The sequence below is a fragment of the Oenanthe melanoleuca genome, chromosome 2 (assembly GCF_029582105.1).
Source record: "Oenanthe melanoleuca isolate GR-GAL-2019-014 chromosome 2, OMel1.0, whole genome shotgun sequence".
Taxonomy (NCBI): domain Eukaryota; kingdom Metazoa; phylum Chordata; class Aves; order Passeriformes; family Muscicapidae; genus Oenanthe; species Oenanthe melanoleuca.
In genome coordinates, this window is record NC_079335.1 from 77,873,649 (window position 1) to 77,886,923 (window position 13,275).

The window sequence follows — 13,275 nt, forward strand, 5'->3', positions numbered from 1 at the left end:
GTGGGTACATGCTGCTGGTGTTTTAAGTAGATGTCAGTAAAGACACTGTCTCTGTAGCTGTCTGTGGCAATATTTTGACTGTGTTTAACCATGTCATTTTGGAATGGGTATGCAGTCCTGCTGCAGGCTGGAAAGAGAACAAGAGCAGCCACACCCATGGGACAGAACCAGGAGTGGCTTCCTGGCCTGAGATTGTGTCCCATTGAAGGACAGTAGCTGTGGTGGAGGAATCACAGATTTGCAGAATATTCCCAGTTGGAAGGGATCCACAAGGGTCATCGAGTTCAACTCTTAAGTAAATGGCCCATACAGGGATTCATTAATACAATTTAGGTGTTATTAGCACCATGCTCTAACAAACTCCTGGTACCCACTGAGTTCTGGGTTTTTGGTTTTTTTTTAACACTCGTAAAAACTAGCTCATTAAAAATATTTTTTTTTTTGGTGCTTTTTTTGGTGTTTTGAATATAATCTTTATATTCAATACTTTGAAATCAGACTTTGGTATTTAAAAGCAACAACACTACTAGTGATCACTGTGTCTCTCTTGGGGAATTACATATCATGGCCTCAAAATTTTTCTCAGTGTGCTGAAGCAACATTATCTTCAATGGTTAAGAGGGAGGGGAAAGGAACCTCTTTCTGAATTTATATTTATTCCTTCATTAGTTTATATAGATCTCTGACCTAGAGAAGCCTTTTCTTTTTTTCCCCTTTTTTTCCTTTTTTTTTTTTAATACAAATGATCTGATGCTTTAGTCTTCCTAAGTATCTACTCTCTGTCAGAGAAACTTTCTGTTTATTTGACACCAGTTACTGAAAGAAATAGAAGTTCTATTGCATGTTATAAAAGAAAATCATTGCTTGCCTTACCAGATTCATTAATTGCGTATGAAACTTTTCCAAACAAAGCTTGCTTTACAGAACCAGCAATGGTAGAAGTTGATTTTCAGACCTGTTGAATTCAGAATAGTGAAAAGCTGTTTTGAAGCTGTTTCAGCAACCTTGAATGAGGGCTCTTACCCATCAGTAAACCACTCCAGATTGCATTGCTGGGTGGCTCTCGCTTCTGGGAAAGGCCATTCAGCTGGAGCAAAATCCTTTTCATATATTTAAGTTTTATTCTTTTTTTATGCATGTGAACAACTCTCCTTTTTTGTTGAGCTACACCAAGGTAAATGGTACTTGAATTTGAAGTTTGTATTCAGTTTAGTATAAAAACTGCAGTACTGATAATGCTACAATTTAAATAATGTAGCCATTCCCATCTTAGAGTTATCATCTAAGATAGCCTCTCAACAAAGATGACTTTTTAACCCAAATTACATAAGTAGAAAACGAAGCTTCTCTGTGAGTAAAATGTGTATGATTGTTGGCATGAGAGTGCCTACAAGGGGGAATAAAAAAGTCTCCTAAGGAAATAGCTGTTCCAAACACCTGCAGGGCTTTTTCTTAGTTAGTTTTTACAGTTTCTCTTATTTCAGGACATGCTTCAAGACACCTTTGCAAACTGGACTCTTGAGGTTTCTTTCCTTTCTTATGTTCATGTGCCTTGAGGGTAATATTTCATGATGGAAAGTGCTTTCAGAAGTGAGTAAATTCTAGTTAGGAAATGGTGTTTGGCTCAGATTTTGAGAATCTTTTTCGTACAACTTTCTGCCCTTACAACCAAGTGAGAGTTTTCTGTTTTCATGTGATAAAATTATGTAATTTTGCTCCTGTTCTGGAGCTCCTGTTCCCGGTTCTGGGTTTTGGACTAGCTGATGCTATTTTCTGTTCTTTGCTGAATATATCTGCACTATGTTGAAGCAGAGGTGCCTCTGGAAATTAAGAAATTAAGGAGGTATATTAGGCAGATATGTTTTAAGTTAATGAGAACTAGCATTTTAGCTATGTAATCCAAAAGATCTAGGTGTATAAAATGGACTTCAGATTTTAAAGAAAAAAAAAATTTTGTTTCTGTATTTTTTTTCAAGATAGACTTGAAATAGTTATTATTACTTAAAATGTCATCTTACTAGCCAGAAATAATAACTTTAATATTAGGTTTTGTTTTCTTGAACTTCTTCAGAAAAATCTATATAAACATCAATTTAATAATGTATTTGTGCATCAAATTTGTTTCTCTCTCTCTTTTTTTTTTTTCTCCCCACTCTGAATGTTCTTTATATCTAGGCTTAATAGCGTTAAGTTATATAGTCCATTTTAATGATCAGGTTTTAGGAGACTAGAAGTTTACCCTTTGGGCATAATATTTTTAGTAACTTGTTTGCAATTTAATGAAAGCCAAACTTCATTTATTTGCTGCTCCTGTAGTGGAGACATTTTTGTGGTGGAGTCTATTTCATGTTAGATGGTAGGTTCTTTAGTATGTACTAAAGGGGTATGTAACTCATAAAATCTGTATTTTAAATACTGTGAAGATCCAAAAATCATTGCTTATGTGGTAATCTTGTAGCAGAAACAACAGAAAGTACCCAAAATAACCCTTTAGTATCTATATAAAATCACTATTTCAGTTCATGACTGAATAGTGTATAATAATGGTTTCTTCATAGCTGGCACTTACTGATTATATTTAAAAACATGCCCCAGTAATATTCTGATGCAGCACTGGAACTTATTTGTCCTTGCATTTATTTTTATAGTATAATCTCAAAAGTTTGACTCCAAAATTTGATTTATTTAAATTTTGAGAGAACTGGAGCTAAAAGGAGATCCTGAAGTAAAAGGAACTGAGGCTTTACCAAAAACAATGACAGAATGGGTTCAGAGATCACCAGTGGAAAACATTCCAGCCTTCAGCCATGTTTCTCTAGTTTGAATTAATAGGTTGAATATAAGCTTGAGCATCTTAGACATCAAAGCTCTCAGAGAAATTACTTTCCCTTTTAATTAGAAGGGTGTGAAGGCCTTGTTACCTTTTGTCCCACATCTGCTTATAATAGCCCTTAGACGGCTTTCCTATATCTGTGTGATTATAATAAGAAAATTTGTTATCACTGAGTTGATTAACATAAGGAAGGCTTCATGCAGGAGACTTGTAGAGCAGGGGGAACACATAAAACTAGAAAGAAAAGGAGGGCAGAGTGAAAAACTGCTTGAAAAAAGGATAAGCAGAGGAAGAAAGAGAGGGAAAAAAAGAATAAATAATAGAGAATTGTCTTTATGAAAACAGTTCTCTTACAGAAAGAGCTTTACTGGTTGATGTTTGTTGATATAAAATATAATTTTGTTTGCTCTACCACAGGTTTTGGAAGTTTTCTAGGTTAGAGAAATTTCTGGAGTTCTTTATTTCTGTCTTAATTAGTGCTGCCTTCCACCAAAAGCCTCCCTGCTTTGATTTGTCTAGCTGCAAATGTTAATATGTCTCTATTGAGCTTTCAGGTTGAATTAATTTAAGCTAAGATTTCTTCATAATGTACTTCTTCAGTAAGGTTTTGACTCAAGGTTATGCCTAAATTAACTTTCACTGAAGGACTTTGTTCACTTAACTTTCTGCTTCTAAGCATTATTGGCAAGATAGTACCCCAAATGTTTCTCTAGGGCTCTGTCAGAGTAGATTCCCTGTTAGGAACCAGACCATAAGCACTTCTGCATAACTGCACAGAAGGCTGAGAGATGCTTAATGGCAAAACCAGTTATCTATTTTAATGGTCATATAAAGAGAACCTAACTACTATAGGCCTTCAGGGAGCTCATCTTATTATTACAGAGAGATATGAATATTGATGCAGGCTGAGTGGACAGTGGAGGGGTAGTTGGGGGAGGGATGTCTATCCAAATCACAAAATTATAAAAACAGATTGCTTTCTTTAAAAAAAAAAAAATCATTGAAACAGCTCTTCGTCAGAAAATGCCATGTTTCTAAAATTAACATATTTTAATAGAGTTTTGTAAATATATAGAGATTTGTTTATGCATTTATATATATACATATACATCTGTATGTATATCTGCACATATATTACAAGCGTATAGAAACACCCAGAAAAATATATTTACTGGCATATCTTTTCTAATATTGCAAAGGCAATATTAATATTTGATCTGTGTTGTCTGCACGATGATAACTATTCAATATAATTATACATTAAAATGTCTGTTGTCACAATGGCACTACTTTGAAGCTATCATAATATGGCAGTAGAATATAGTAATTTTGAGATTTTGCAGTGGACTTTTTTGTAGAATCATGTGAAGAAAATAATGCAACTGCTTTTTTTTCTTTTTTTTTTTTTTTTATTTGGTGCAAATTTTCAAATGGCTGAGGTTTTTTGCAAAATGACCTTGTCCTTTCTGAGCACGAGTTGTCCTTTCCAACTAAGTGAGTTTTGAGTAGTTCACTTTTATTGTCTGTGGTTTGATGAGTTATCCCCAGGTGATTTAGAGGGGAACAAGTGTTGAGATTGTGTCCTGTCCTGAAAGATATCTGAAAATGTTACCTAAACAAGTTATGTACAATTGAACAAGGGGTGGGAGCCAACCTCTGCAGAATCATGGAGCAAGCTCTGGCATGATAGATGCAGGAGACTTTGAACTGCAGAGCATGTAGCATCACCTTAATCTTCACTCTTCCAGGATGGCTAAGAAGTGAGTGGGTGTAGGAAGGCATGGTCTGAGGATTCCTGGATGCTCTGTGTATTGGAGCATCACCAGACGAGGCTGTGACAGCAACATAGTTGCCCATTCCAGCAAGGCTCCCTTGGACACACCTGATTGCCAGTTTGTTTAATAGCATCTTTGATGATGACATTCTGCTGCATAATCCCAGCACTCCAGGCTCTGTTGCAGGCAATGTGCTCCTGGGCTGCTCACACATGAATGCCACCACCTGTAGTCTTATTAGCCCTAAGATCCAAGTAGGAATGATTTTCAAGCTTTCCACTGGCTCACAGTGAGGTTGCAGACCTCCTTAGCATCCCATTCCTTGTCGTGCTTTGCCTTAGTCTCCCTCAGCTCCTTAAGGGGCCTCTGCTCCATGTCTACAGCCATCTGCAGCCTTTCTGAGTTTCTTTGCTTCATCAGCTCCCATCTTTCACTGTGGTGCTCTCACATCTTGCTGATGTGCAGCCTCATCTGTGCCACAGAAAGAGAGATTGACCTTCCCTGGGATCCTGCTTCAAATCCAGTGGGGTGTGTGCGCGTGTGGATCACCTCTGGCCAGCATAGGGGGATATTTGCTGTGCACTTGCAGTGTTTTTCTGATGATTAGGGAAATACAGGATGTAGCATAGAGATTGCATTGTGTCTCTAAATACACTCTGACCTCTACTCCTCTCTCAAATTGCACTGCCTTTCACACACGGAATCCTCCCCGCCACCATTCAGCTCAGGGGGCTCCCTAGTCCAGAGTCTCCTGTGCTGAAATGTGACACTGGACAAGCAATGTAAGCTGAAGCCCTTGGTTTGTTTTAATTGGTAGAACAGCTTTCCTTTGGTGTCCCATTAAGTTTCCTGATGGGATTCTAGAGTAGCATGTGGCCAGGGTATAGCAGAGAGGATTACTGGTAGGATTTAAGAGTCCAGTTAGCAACACAACATAGACTCCTGGCTCCTGAGAGCCTTCAGGAAGCCAAGTAGGCACTGCTGAAATCTATTTCTGTCTGGGACCACAAGAGATCAGAATGGCAGCAGTGTCTCAGTGCATGGGCAGGGCATGGGAACAACAATATTCAGCAAGTATTTGCTTCTGATGGGGAGTCATCTCCAGCTCTGGGAGTTGTACTACATCATGACTGCTGTGTTTGAAATGCTCCTGTGGAGAACAAGGACCATGTGTAGAGAAGTCTCTGGGGAAGGGAAGATGTGGGCTGCAATGAGACCATAGCTGCTTGTATCTGTGTTGGAACTCCCACAGTCCTGTTTCTTCTCCCAGCAGCCCTTTGCCTTCAGACTGGGATCCCACTAGCATTGCTGTAGCACTCAGTGGTTAACAGTGAATTTTCCACCTCTGTTGGGAAGAGCAGAGCAGAACAGCTTTTTGTTGAAGAGTTTTATCCCGTCATGCAGCAAGAGCCAGAACACGCAGCCTGTCTCACCATGGCTCAGCCTGGCTCAACTTGACAAGACACAACTTGGCTTGGCTTCGTGCTCCAAAAGAATGACATTTTACCAGTCATAATAGCTTGCTTCTTTACACGCTGTTAGTTAACCTTTATTTCTTTTGTTTGCTTTAACCCATTCAAAGTGTAATTTCTTTGCTTAAAAAAAAAATTGGCTGGCAGATTAGGTCTTAAAAGGCAGAGCATGTGGGCCAATATTAACAAGATGGGTTTTGGGATGGTAATTATAGACTAAATTGCTTTCTGTGGATTAAAAATGTGCTACAAAGAGGATGGAAACTTTGAGGAGGTATGCTTTTTCTCCCATTCTCATTGTGGTGTCAGGAATTTGGGTTAATGTTCTTTGAATGTTAACTGGAGCAGCAGCCCAGAGTCCCTCAGGACCTGGCACACCTTGTCAGCCAGTCAGGGAAAGAAGGGGTGTTTCCAGGAGCATCTGAGGGAGATTTAAGTGGCTCCAGGGAGTGCAAGTGGTAGTCTATTTGTACAGTACAAGGTACTGCAGTAAAAGCAGCCAGCTCAGCTGCTGATCCTTATATTCCACAAGAGAGCTCAAGTATGATGTCCACTATGAGGTCTTGTCTAAGGTCACCGGAAAAGATGCAGCAGCCCAGACAGAGAGTACAAAAAGCCCATTAAAAACATGCAAAACTCCATATAGCCATTCAGGCTTCAGGCTACAGGGAATGGCCATGCCTCTCTGTGGATTGTAGCAGTGCTGGAAGTTGTATCAGATGTGACAAGGTGGACAAGCTGCTCAGTCTAGTGGAGATATGAACTGAAGTAGAAAGGCTGAGAAGCATCAGAGAATCAGAGAGGGAGATAGATTGGTGGGACCATGCTCAGGCCTCTCTAAAACAGGAGCAGCTACCAGAAACAATTCAGTATCAAGGTGGTATTCTATTCATCCCCCCAGCAAGGAGGAGGGTACCAGCTGTGAAGCAAGAAGTTGGGCCAAATGGGCCCAAGCACTAGGAAGATTGGATGCCTCCATGGGTTAAGGATGTCACAAGGAATCTTCCACCCCTGGTGCGGTCCACACACTTCTACCCATTACTGATCTTCCATAGAGAGGGTCAGGAAATGGCAACAGGTAGGCTGAGTGCCTTCAAAAGAGATTGCAGGGCTATGGGACCTTCAGTAAAGGAATCTTATCCTGCAAATTTACCAGGACTTAGCAGATGCATGAAAACCCTTTCTAAGGAAGTTTGTTTGTGTAGCAGTGAAAGGTGTGGAACTTCAAATCTTCCTACCACAAAACAAGGTATCTATTTATTAGTGACATCCATCTGCAAAAATTCTATGTTAACACAACTATTCTGTCATTATACCAAAACTAGTGTAGGTTCCTTTGTTTGTTTTGTTCTTTTGTTATGGTGTTTTGTTGGTTTTTTTTGTCAGTTTTTACTCTGTTACCAGTGGTAGACGTGCCCTGAATCTATAAGGCAAACAAATACTTTTGACTCCTTCTGCCAGAGTACTTGTTTCAGCACTCAGAAGCAGTATTAGTGTTTTTATTTTTTATAAAAATATGGAGTATCTCTCATCAATGGTTGTTGTCACCAGCTGTTGAAAACCACCAGCTGCTCCTTTTCTGTCAACAGCTGTTGCCTACAGGGATGTGAATCTTCAGAAATGTTCTTTTAATAAACTCTGAAATTGCATGTCTCGTAATAATGTAACTTAATTTTTTGCTTATATGATTGTTTAAAACATACTGTTTGTAAAGAGGCATAAAATAAGAATAAAGGCACAAGAAACTGTATCTGCAAAATACAAGTATGAATAACTGTAACTCACCATTATGATAGATTGTCCAAACAGTGGGCAGAGATGGCTGTTTCAATATAAATTATCTGTGTATAACAAGATATGTAATTGTCTGAGAGTGTGTGTGTGTGTGTGTGTGTGTGAGTGTATTTAGACCGACTCTTCCTCCCCTCATTGAAAAAAAGTGTTCCTCTGCACGGCACAGCTGTTAGGAAAGGGAGAAAATTAAACTAGAAGACTGAAAGCCAATAGTACACTGCTTAAAACACTCAAGTAAAAACTTTCAGATCTGCCATTATGTGAAGATTTTTTAACATCCTTTTCTCTGCTAATGTGTACTAAAAACAGAGAGGTGCTTAATGGAGATTTTTGTTCAAGAAGTTATTTTACTGGAGGTTAAGTTCTTTGAGAAAGTTGTTGTATATGTTGGAGTTATTATTTTATTTTAAGAGATACTTATAGAGCTATTTGACTAATGTCTGAAACCTACTTGAAAGTTGCTGCTGGTGTTCTGCAATTTTGCACACTGCTTACCAGAGTTACACTGATGATATTCTTTAGTATAAAGCAACACAGGACTTTTGGAGAGTTCAGAAACTTTAAAACACTTTCCCATATCTAAAATTTTGCACTTCTGCACTGAAGTACTGAGGAATTTTGTTGAACCTCCGATATCAGCCAGGAAGAACAACAGCAGTGGAAGCAGTAGCCAAGGCTGAGCCCATCAGAGACAGCAGTAGGAAAAAAGCATGATCTACTCTCGGAATACTAACAACAGAGATGAATGAGAATATATGAGAGAAAAAGCTCTGCAGACACCAAGGGTAGTGCAGAAGGAGGTGGAGGAAGTGCTTCAGGCACTGAAGCTGTGGTGAAGACCAAGACTATCCCCCTGCAGCCGTGGAGGTCCGTGATTTAGCAGAGATTCATCTGAAGCCCATGGAGGACCCCTGAATAAAGCAGGTGAATGCCTAAATGAGGTTGTGAGCCTATGGGAAGCCCACACTAAAGCAGGTTTTCTGGTAGGATCTGTAACCCTGCAGGGGTCCCTCTCTGGAGCAGCCTGTTCCTGAAGGACTGCACCCCATGGAAGGGACCCACTCTGCAGCCCATGGGAAGGACTCACATTGGAGGTGTTCATAGATGAATCACCCCATGGATGAGGATCTACACACTGGAGCAGGGAAGAGTGAGAAGAGTCCTTCCCTTGAAGAAGAAGTGGCAGACAGAGCATATGCTGAACTGACCACAGCCCCCACTCCCTGTCCCACTAGGGGAAAACAAGGTAGGAAAATCAGCAATGAAGTTAAGCCTGGGAAGAGGGAGGAATGGGAAGAATGGGCTTAATTTCTTTTGCTTTAATTCTTATTATCCTATTCAAATTTGATTTGCAATAGACTAGTTTCCCCAAGCTGAGTACATTCTGCCAATGACTGTAACTGATGAGTGATCCCTTCCTGTCTTTATCTTGATTTGCAAGCTTTTCATTACATTTTCTCTTTCCTGTCCAGCTGAGGAGGGAAACAAGTTACATCAAGATAAGCATTTTCCCTCTCTAATACATCTGCTAAGCATGAAAATATCAACTGTATAGCTCTAAGAAGAGCCCTCAGAATACAAATCCCTTAGTGAGGGTGAAAGTCTGGCACACATGGTGCTATCTCACTTTCACGTGAATGTGTGGAAAAATTTTGTAAACAAAACACTGTGTCAATAGTAAATGAACTTAGCTACCACTGTTTTATCAAGCATCCTTTTTTTCCCCTCAATGGCTTTTTTCCCTGAAAGTTAAGCAATAACAGAAGTAAAATTCCACACATAGAATTTTTTAAAATCCAAAAAGCAAACCTATGTAATAACATGTCCATATTGATTTGTTTATATCAGCAGAAAGGCTTAGAATAGAATGAGACTTTTTTATTATGATTATTTTTATTGATTTTTTTTAAATCCTGGTGTCTATCCTTCCAAGTTCAAACCACCTGTTCAAGTGCAAAAAACTTGCAGAAACCTTAAACAAACGACAATAAATTCCACCTCCACAACTGGCTTGCATATTCTGGAGTGATCAGATGATCAGATTTAGTTTTTCTCTGAAATTTCTTTTGGGAGGCACTTGGAGTCCATATTGCATTGTAACCAATAATTTACCAGCGAGCATGGCCTCTGGTCTCTCAGCTGAGCACTCTCTCCTGATCCTGTCTCTGTCAAAATTTAATCTAAGATCTCCAAGAGATTGTGCCAACTGAGTAGTAAAATGGTCTGGAGAGAAAAGAAGCTGTTGAACTGGAGTTTGCCTAACAAGTAAGGCATGTAAGTTTAGTTTCCTGCTTTGCTGAAGCTTTTGTTTGTGAAGTTGAGAATAGATGTTCTGTCTGTCTTCACTTTTCATCACAAAAAACTTCCTATGCTTCTTGGGTACTCTGTAAATTAATATTTATGAAGGGCCTAAAAGGCTATGCTGAGAAAGGGATGTGTGTGAAGCGGTTCTAACAAATGTCTGTACCAAGTACATTGGTAGGATTGTTGCTTGGTTTTATTTCTCTTGGAAGGGAACTCAGTGTTTAAACCGAAAAAGATACTCTAGAGAGTGTGTGAGTTATCAAAAAGCTTCAAAGATTCCTATATAGCAGGTCTGACTCCAAGCTGAAGTGATTGTAAATGCTTTTATTTCAGAAAAGTTGAATATTTAAGCTGGGCAAATTTGTCTTCAGAAATTTGGCACTTCTCTGTTTGTCTTTTCTTGGGGGCTTTAGCTGATGCTTTCCAAGTATTCTTGCTGGGCCAGGGACTCTACAAAAGCCAGGGAGTGTCTCTTAAAACATATTGGGCAGGCAAGATAGGATACTTCTTTCTTTCCACAAGCTGAAAATGTCAAAGTTTTTTCAAAAACGTCACTCTATTTTATACAATGACTGTTTTTACACATGAACTGAATGGAAAATATCTCAGATGCCAGGCTTTTCAGGCATGCAAATAGTGCTTTGCAGCCTCTTTTTGCATGGCAGGAAAAAACTGTAAAGGACAAGTTGATACAAGAGATTTTGATTGTCTATAAAGACATTTTCACTCTAAATACAGTCAAGGAGTGGGAGAGACTGTTCAGTCTCCCTCTTTTCAAGACCATACTGGATCAAACCCTAAGCAATCAGTCTGACCTCAGAGCTGGCCTTTCTATCTCTGGGCAGTTGGACTAGGAGCTTTCTGACTTCCTCTAGCCTGAATTTGCGATCCATGAAATTAAGTTATTTTTTGTTCAGTCTTTTCTTTCTTTTTTTTTTTTTTTTTTTTTTTTTTTTTTCCCTTTTGGTTTGGAATAGGTGAAATGTGAATAATTTGAGGAGGGAGGATAATATGTTTTATTCTGGTTTTCTTTATTTTTTTATCTTGCCAGAAAGAAGATGATATTTCAGTGGGTCACATTTAGCGTTACACCAGCCTATTTGGCCCATATCTCTGATGTTTCTAAAGAAAATATCATGCACTCTTGAGGTTTTTGTACTCCTTTATGATTAGGTTTTCATTAACATTGTTCCTTGTGATGAAAATCTGTAGTGCTACTCCTGGCCATTGCTTCATCAGAGGAATTTAGATGGAGTGGAGGTAAAAGGTGCCACATAGGAGGCCAGAAAGTTTTTGTAGGGACATTGCTAAATCCTGAGAGAATGAACAGGAGAATGAACTGCTACTTTTAAGAAGCATGTGCATGGAGTAATTTGCATTTCTACATACTTCCACTGTCATTTGTCCTGTCCCCCCCCTCTTTCTGGTTTTCTTTCCCAGTCCAGAGAGAGCTTAGAGCTCACGAAAGACTTAATAGCAGCTGGTAGTGCAGGCTTAATTTAAACTAATCTATTCTGCATCCTGGGACTGGAAATAAAGCAGCACAGTGAGATTTTGACTATCTCCCCATTTTATAGCAGGCCTGATGGCCTTCTCTAGCAGTTTGCAACTCATAGTACACTGCAAAATATTAAGATGGTCTGGAAAGAGCCTCAGTGGCTTGTCCTATATGTATTGGGTGACAATAAAATAAGTTTCATGTAATGGAATATGTGGTCAGGGATGGATGTCAGTCAGGCACACTGCAGTGAGTAAGCACTTGTCTTCATGTGAAAGGATAGCAAAGACCCAACTAATCTTTAAAGTGCCTGAACACTTGCATTAAGCAAACATATCTGAGGATATGTTTGACCTTTATCTGGGTGACTGTGAAGTTAATTTAAAATAGAGGACTGTTCTATAAGGACAGGACTCATACCTAAACCATGATGTGGTCATAGCTACATTATTTTTTTTTCCTTCTCCACCTCCCTTTCAAAGGCTAACATTGTATAGTAGTTGTACAAATAGTGTGCACATATAGGTGGGTTTGTTTGTTTGTTTGTTTCAAAATTGCTAGACCAAGGTAAGTAAAACTTTGGATTGTCTGAAGACCTGTTCCTTGTCTGGTGAGTAGCAAGGAAGTTGGACTTTACCTCTTGACTGAAGTAAGGTACTGTGGTGGTGCATTCCCTCTTTCCTTGAGCTGCACCATTATCCCGGAAATGCTCCTTAGGCCTCAGTCATGAGAAACAGCACCTGGCCTAAGCTCCTCTTGATCTCAGCAGAAGCACTATCTGCTTCCAGGAATTTCTGCTGTCTAATGACCTCCTGTATTTTAGTGAACAGCATTGGAAGCCTATTTTTCTTGCCTGAATAACAACCCAAGTGGAACAATATTTTAGTTATCGAACTTTCAAAGAAAGTTACTAACTCGGATTGAGGTCCCAGGATGGAAAATTACTCTGACTGAAGCCAACTCTCTTGTGTCCCTATCAACAGTGGTCATAAGGGAGGCCTTTTGAGCTCTGCTGGACAGCAGCAGACTCTGACCAGTAAATTCCCTCTGAGTGGGATGCCAAGTTTGCATACTTGGAGGTCTGCTGTTGCATGCTGACTATGGAGCTTTGTACATGCTCCTTAGGTCTGTGTGTGTGTAAATGTGAATGTGACACAGTAAATGTACAACGAAAGTTAATCTCTTAGATTCTTAAATATATTAGATTTGTAAGGAAGTTAGGTCTGTAAGTAAGTTATTGTTGTGCTGTAGTCAATTCTACAGAATCATTGGTTAAATTCTGTCATTCAGCTATCACTTCAATGCTGGTAAGTATAGGTGCTGATTAAAACTTTTGGTCTAAATGGTTCTTCAAGTCCAGGGCAAAGTTTGGCAGGAGGTTCCACTCTGAACCTTGTGACTCCATGGATAGATCTCCCTTAATATTTTTTTTATCCTTAACCCTTTCCATCCCTGCCTCTATGTAGATAATTTCGTTTTAGATTTATTGATTTCAGACTTTAGTCTGATTTTTCGCTGTGTGCTTTAACCATCTAATAAGTAATAGAGTGCACCTTGCCAACAAACCTTTTCATGCTTTCACTTTTAAAGTAAACCTGC